Source organism: Lichenostomus cassidix, chromosome Z, assembly GCF_008360975.1.
Source record: "Lichenostomus cassidix isolate B80296 chromosome Z, HeHo_3.0, whole genome shotgun sequence".
Classification (NCBI taxonomy): Eukaryota; Metazoa; Chordata; class Aves; order Passeriformes; family Meliphagidae; genus Lichenostomus; species Lichenostomus cassidix.
The window spans coordinates 5,413,245-5,420,688 of NC_139511.1; the positions used below are offsets into that span (position 1 = coordinate 5,413,245).

General features: G+C 53.3%; 1 long non-coding RNA gene across 1 annotated transcript in view; it reads left to right on the forward strand.

Moving 5' to 3' along the window:
• The first annotated feature begins 5,145 nt into the window (after positions 1-5,145).
• The window catches only part of LOC146424287 (uncharacterized), a 27,397-nt gene continuing 25,098 nt past the window's right edge, over positions 5,146-7,444 (forward strand). The window contains exons 1-2 of the long non-coding RNA XR_014846890.1: positions 5,146-5,254; positions 5,698-5,816. This is a non-coding gene — a long non-coding RNA (uncharacterized LOC146424287). The remainder of the gene's footprint in view (positions 5,255-5,697; positions 5,817-7,444) is intronic.

Genomic DNA, 7,444 nt, shown 5'->3' on the forward strand with positions numbered 1-7,444 from the left:
TACAACTACAAAAAACAAATATACCTGTGTAAATAACCCTACACCTAGAACTAAATACATTCAATCATAAAACTATACAACTCTATACATATTTACATATAGCTGTATACGCTTAAAGAATAACAAAATAAAAATACAGGCATAAGTGTAATTATATATAGGATACAATACATAAAAAATATATATATATAAAATACTGCTATTTACAAATCTACAGATAGCAATCTACTATTCTAAATACCCAGATACCTCTGACTACATGAACATAACTATATTGCTGTAGAAATGTATACATATATGCAAATATAAGTACAGCCCACTCCTTCTCAGAGAAAACCTTGGCTGTGGTCAGGAGCAGCTCTACATGTACACATGATGCAGGTGTACAAGGGAGAGCAAAATCAGAATGTCGAAGCTGAAAACAAGAATAAAAATATTTTATTCATTCTCCTGACAATGTGCACAGGCAGGGACATTGTGACATCACCTGCTGATGAAGGAAGATGTCAGTGAGAAGCAGACTGTGACATCACCGAGTGCTGGATTGTGACATCTCAGCCCTCACAGCTTATATATGGGCGTGGGCAGAGCCAGGGCCAGGCTGGCTCCGTTCTGAACTCCTACCGAGCGCGACTGCGAGGTGTGGAGGATCGAGCCAGGTTTCTGTGGTGCTGAGTGGTGCCTGTTCTTGGCAGGTGCCAGTGCAAGACCCAGAGCAACCAGCAGCGTTTGCCCAGCCCTGCCTGCCTGGGGCAGCCGGGCACTGCGTGTGCTTGCAGCACTGAAGGGAAACGTCCCCTGCCTTGGACGTGGGGCAGGTGACAGGGCTGTAGGGAGGTGGGAGGGTGTCCTTCTCCTTCCTCCCCTCTCCTGCAGGGTGTGACCCCAGCGAAGGAGAACATCTCCTGATCCTCAGCCCTCCCCAACGTGCTGCAGAGGCCAAATATGGCCACAGAGACAGGCGGCAACTGTGCCATCTGCCAGGACACCTTTGAGGACGTAGCTTCTGCTCTTCCTTGTGGCCACCGTTTCTGCCGGGGCTGCATCCTGCTGTGGACACCCATAAATCCCATGTGCCCACTGTGCAGAGGAGCAATAGAGACTGTCAGGTTTTCTGATGATGAAGGTGACTATCTGGAGATAGTCATCACAGCCCCTGAGCAGCTGCCAGCGGCCACCAGCCAGGCAGGGAGAGCTCCAGGTGGCCAGGACAGGAACAGTCCCCATCCCCCTGTGCCGCCCCATCCCTCTTCTCCTCAGGAGACACCAGCCCGAGCTGTCGGCGGTGTCCTGCCTGAGGTCTGGGCACAACTTTTCCGTCAGCGAAGAAATGTGCTGCAGATGTGGATGTGCACCAGGATGGAGACCATCTACGGGGAGCGGTGGTGGCTGGCAGAGATCTCACAGAGCTGCATCTCTGCACACTCGCTGTGCCCGCGCTGTGCCCGCGCTGTGCCTCTCTCTGGCTCGTGTCGCTTGTCCCCGCCAAGTCCTGCCCGCGCCGGGGCCGTTGCGCTGAGGCGTTGCTGCCACAGTCTGCGAGCGGCGATCGACATGGACGAGTCCCCTCTGCCCCCCGGGCTCAGCCCCCGCACCTTCCCCGCCAAGCTGTGGCACCTGGTGAACAGCCCCCGCGTCCGCTCCGTGCGCTGGGACAGCCTGGCCCGGGGGCTGCTCATCGACCGCTCGCTCTTCGAGCGGGAGCTGCTCAGCCCGGCCGGCGCCCAGGGGCCTGCCCCGCACACCTTCCGAGCCACGCGCTTCGCCAGCTTCGTGCGACAGCTGTATCGCTACGGCTTTCGCAAGCTGCAGGGCGATGCCGGCGCCTGGCTCCACTACAGCAACCCCAGGTTTCGCCGGGACCGCCCCCAGCTCCTGCTGCGCGTCAAGCGGCGGAGGGAGGTCAAGAAGCGGCGGCGCCAAGCGGCTGCCGGGCCGGGTGGCTTCAGGCGCCCTCCGTGCAGCTTCCACCTGCTGCACAGGGAGCGGCCGCTGCCGGCCGGCCCCGCCGGGCATCTCCCCAGCGCCGGTGAGAGCACGGGGCTGGGAGCTGCGGGCTTTGGCCGAGGGTGGCGCGGGCTTTGGCCGTGGGCGCTGCCCGTGCTGGGGCTGCTCAGCGCAGCTGCCCCGGCCGGCCCAGGGGCTGTCTGTCCTTGGGCAAGGCAGCTGTGCCGTGCCGTGCCGTGCTGTGCCGTGCCGTGCCGTGCCGTGCCCCCCGGGCTGCCGGGGGCTGCGGGACAGTCCCGCCGGGGCTGCGCTCACAGCAGCCTGGCCCGCTCGGCCTGCAGCTGGCCCAGCCCCGCGCCGTGGCTGCCGCTGCTCCTTGCCCGGCCACGGGCACGCTTGGCGAGCTCTCCGTGAGTGCGTGTGAGTGCCGAGGGCTCGGTCGTGGTCAGGGCCAGCTGCAGGGAGCCTCGTGTCCCTTTGGAGCTGAGGGGAAAACCCCTGGCAGTTGGGGATCTGGCAGTTGGGGTTCTGGCAGCTGCCTCCTGCCAAGGAATTGGACAGGGACAGTTTTCTGAGACGATTGAACGAATAGGGGAGAGCTAAATAGACCAGGAATTGGTTGTTTGAAACCCACAGAATATATTTGGTTGTTGTTCTTGCTCAACCTTCTTGGAAGGATTTTGCTTTTCCCTGGTGGAAGTACAGTTGCTGCCAAAGGAAACATAGCCGCAGAGCAATACTGACCCAGTCTTCCCTTTGCTTTCTTTCTTCCTTCCTCTTCTCCTGCTGCACAGCTGCCTCATGGCAGCATCTCAGTGCTGCCTCGCCTGAGAGTTCCGAGCAGCCTCCAGGCCCTTCCAGGACAAGTCCAGCAGCAACAGCCTCCAGCTCCCCATGGCATGGATGTGAGGAAGAGGAATTGCCGATATGGCATCCTGACGTGGTTCTGCGGAAACTGAGGGAGATCAGGAGATCAGTGTCTGAAAGGAATCAGGTAACTCCACTGGATGTCAACGAAAGGAGGTGGACTGATAGCTTTGAATGTTGTTGTATGGCTGACAAGGAAAGGCTTCTTGAAATGAATTTATTTAATTAACATTTAGTTATTTAATTATTCTGCGTGAAGCAAAATTTCTAAAAGAAGAGGGAATGAAAAAGTGACCCCGCTTTAGTGAACATGTAGGGTGTGAGTCTGTGTTTGCCAAGTTAGGTTGCTCATTTACCTGGGAAGAATCCCTAGTGCAAGGGCATCGTTCATGGTGATGATTTTTAGGTTCTAAGAGACTTTGATGTAAAATAACAGACGAGTGTTTGGAGAATTGCCCCTGGAGGCAAAGTCTCCCGAGCAGGGAGGGGCATGCGAGAGGAGCCTGTGTTACAGCACCAGCTGTGGGCTGTGCCTCCTTTTGGCTGGAAGGCCAAGGCAGAGCCAGGGCTGGGCTGCAGCTGCTGCTGTGTGAGCCCTGCTGTGCGTGTAGGCGCTGCCAGAGCCGTGTGAGGGATGTGCTGCAGCTGCAGCTTTCTTGTGCTCTCAGCAGCCTCCAGTCAAGTGTGTATCTGGGATATCCTCAGCTGGGCAAACTGGCCAGTCTTGCTCTTTGGGTTCCGGAGCTCAGGCACCTTCCTCTTGGGCATCTCTGTGCAAACAGATGTGTGTTCCCATCCAGTTCTGGCAAAGCTGCATCCTGGATGAGGCTGTTGTGCTCAGGGCAGTGGAGGGAGGAGCACATTCCTGTGCCAGGAGCTGGCAGGACTAGTTCCTTAGTGCCCACGTCATGTGTTCAGTGTCGGCCTCACGTTCAACCTTGTCAGCTTTGACAGCTTTTGGATGTGTTTGAGAAGTCAACCTTCTCCACTGCTGAAGGTATTTGGGAGCCAGACTTCCTTGGTGAGAACAAGGGATTAAGTGTGTGAGCCATGGAGTTGTTGAACCAGGTGCTTTGTGTCATTGGCAAGAACAGTTTATTTCTTTGTCTTTTTCCTTCAAGGAGAGCACTAGTGTCACCCCAGAGCCTTCAGGAGGGGAGCCTGAGAACAAGGATCCAGCAGAGAGAGCTTTGCCTGGCACCGTGAGCCATGGGAACAGTTCCCTGGAGGCTGAGGAGCTTGGTAAGGAGAGAGCCCAGCTTGGTTGAGAGAGGTCTGAGGTGGCTGCTGTGACCCTGCCTCTGGCAGGAAGGGAGATCAGAGGAGTTCTTGTCTGCAGGCTTGGTACTTCCTGGTGCCTTGATTTCAAACAGGGCACTGGCACAGCCTCCCCGCTGGAGCCCTGCCCTGCACGCTTCTCTGGCGGCACTGACCCTGAGTTGTGTGGTGTGGCAAGGAGCAGTGAATAAAGCTGACCTTCTGGCACTTGTGTCACCAAGCTGGGTGTCCCAATTTGGTTCATAACTCAGCTGACAGCACCTTTCCACTTCAGCCATTTCAGTGAGGACTGAGGGCTCTCTGTCAGCACAGAGAAAGAACAAGGCTGAGCTTCTTTGTGTGAGCTGGGACCGTGTGTGTTTCAAGCTCTCCTTGGTGCCTTTTGCACTGCGAGTGCTGAGACTCTTTTGGGATACTTCAATACTTTACACAGATTGGGAAACTTGGAAGGATCCCTGTTCTTTAAAGTGCAGGCTTCAAATGCCCAAGTTAGAGTCTGCCTTTCAGGCCATATTTAACCATACCTGATAGAAGTACAGTTGCTGCTAAAGGGAAATGTGCACAAGAGCCAATATTGACTCAGTGTTCCCTTTGCTTCCCAGACACTCATGTCCTATCCACCTCTCCAGAAGGGCTGCCCTGTGTGGGAGGAAGAGACAGAGACAGAGCCTATGAACATCAGGAAGGTGTAATGTCTCTGTCTGTAATAACAGCTATAGATGTATATAATTTCTATTTATATGTTTTCATAGTAGTAATTGTAGATCTGTATAGATAAATTTTGATATGTAGTTGTAGATGTATATAGTTTCTGTTTTATATATCCAGGCATAGAAGTGCATATTTTCATTTACACATGTGTAGTTACATTTTGATATATATAGTTCTAGTTATTAATGGGTATAGTTATATTTATAATTCAGGGGTATATGGAGGTTTAGGTACATAGATTGCTATTTGTATAAATATAGGCTGCTTTTTAACCTCTTTTCCTTCTTTGCTTCCTCTCTCTCCCCTTGCTTTTCCCCCTGTGGCCCCTCTGTCCCCTCTTCCATGCTGGGTCCGAGCTGGCAGCCAGGCCAGGCGGAGCAGCAGTTGGAGCCCCAGGTGTCCCTGCAGCGGTGGGAGCAGCTGGTGTCCCCCGAGGAGCTGCTGAAGGACGGTGAGACTGAGGGGCTGAGGGGGCTGAGGAGAGGTGACACTGAAGGGATGGAAATGTTGAGGTCGTGGTGGGGCTGAGGGGATGGTGGGGCTGAGGGATGTGGGAGAGCAGAGAGGATGGTGGGGATGGAGAGAACCTAGGAGAGCAGGGGGGAACTGTGGGGCTGAGGTGTGTGGAGGAGCTGATGGGGATGGTGGGGGCTGAGGGGACAGGGAAGTGGTACAGTCTGAACTGGGTGGGGTGTAAGGGGACTGGGTGGGTTTGAAGTGACTGAGTGGGGTGAGAGGACTGTGGGGGTCTGAAGAGCCTGGGAGGCTGCAGGTTTGCTGAGGGGATGGCAGGGCTGAGGGGATGGAGGGAGCCAGCAGGGAGCTCAGAGGGGTCCAGGACTGCTGCTCTGCCAGGCCTTGGAACCAATTTCAGAGCCTCCACTTTTTCCACAGCTTCCCTGAAAGTCCTCGAGAACATCGAGAGAAGTGACAAGAGCCATCAGGGAGAAGCTGAAGGCCACCAGCAACAGCAGCAAACAGGGAGCTGCCGCTGCTGCCCCCCGAGAGCCTGGGTGAGGCCACAGGGCCGCTGAGGCAGGCTGGGCTGAGGGTGGCGCGGGCTTTGGCCGTGGGCGCTGCCCGTGCTGGGGCTGCTCAGCGCAGCTGCCCGGCTGGCCCAGGGGCTGTCTGTCCTTGGGCAAGGCAGCTGTGCCGTGCCGTGCCGTGCCGTGCCGTGCCGTGCCGTGCCGTGCCGTGCCGTGCTGTGCCCCCCGGGCTGCCGGGGGCTGCGGGACAGTCCCGCCGGGGCTGCGCTCACAGCAGCCTGGCCCGCTCGGCCTGCAGCTTTTTCTTTCTCACCCTGCTGGGCAGGCTCTGAGATTTTCTCTTCCCTCACACAAGTGCAGGTGCTGCCCAGGGAAACATCCTGATACTGACTCAGTGTTCCCTTTGCTTCCCAGATGTTCCATCTGCTGTCCCTGTCCAGGAGGGCTGTGCTGCATGGGAGGAAGAGACAGAGGGAGAACATGTGAAGACGGGGCTTCTGAAATCCCTCCGGATATATTTATAGATTTATATAATTATGTATAAATACATGGATATTTAGATAGGTAGATTGATGTTTGTATAGGTATATTTCTATTTCTATTTATTGATGTCTGGTTTTAATTTTATTTCTGTGCTAAATTTTAAAAATATAATATAATAGTATATAACATAACATAACATATTATATGTCTATTATGTAATAAATTAGTTTTGTTACACTGAAGTTGATATTTGAATATTTTTTGATTGTGTGGCTTTAGAAATCTGTAATAAATTTATATCTTTAACTTATCTTGGTATTTGTGTATTTATGTATCAAGTGTAACAATCTTCAATAAATTAAATTTTTTATCTGAAATAAGCATTCAGTTGTGTTTTTCAAAACAATGAGCAGATGTAAACACGATGATGTTGCAGGATTTTGGCAGTGAGCTAAGGGGACTGGGGGAAATTCTCCAGCCATGCCCAGCAGCTTCCCCAGTCTCAGTCAGGCTGGCAGTGAAACCGCAGATTTGGGATGGCAGCAGAGCCACACGCTGGGGAATAACTCGCTGCAAAGGCCTGCTGAGCAAACGGGACTCCACTGAGCGGAGAGCTCCAAGCAGGAGCCACCCAGGGAGGAGAAATCATTTACAATGAAACAGAGGGAGAAAATGTGGCAAAACAGATGTGAGGATACTCTGGGAGTCTGATAAAATGCTCTAAATCAGTGCTGTCTAGGTACGTCTTCAGCAAAATTTTTTAATTTTGTTAAAAGTGAAGTAGCTTCCATGAAAGATGAATGACACTTCCCCTTGTTTTGGATTTGCAACATGTCCTTATTCCTGAGAAGTTTTGCCCTTCAGAACCTCATTCACAGTAGATAAAAAGCTTAAGTACTACCCACTGTCACCATGAATGAAAACAGCCCTGCCCTGGTGACAGCCTTTGCAAAGTCTTCCCTCCTCCTGTCCCCACATCTCACAAACAGAACCATCCCCTTCCTGCCCAAAGTGAGCCTGAGGTGAGTGAGGGCTTCAGGAACTCAGGAGGCTGCAATACCATCACAGGTAGGAAGGTTTTGCAAAGCATTTTCAGAAGCATCAATAAACTCTGGATTTACCAGTCTTCCCCGGGAATATTGCTCTACTCGTGAACGGTCGTGGAGGACACT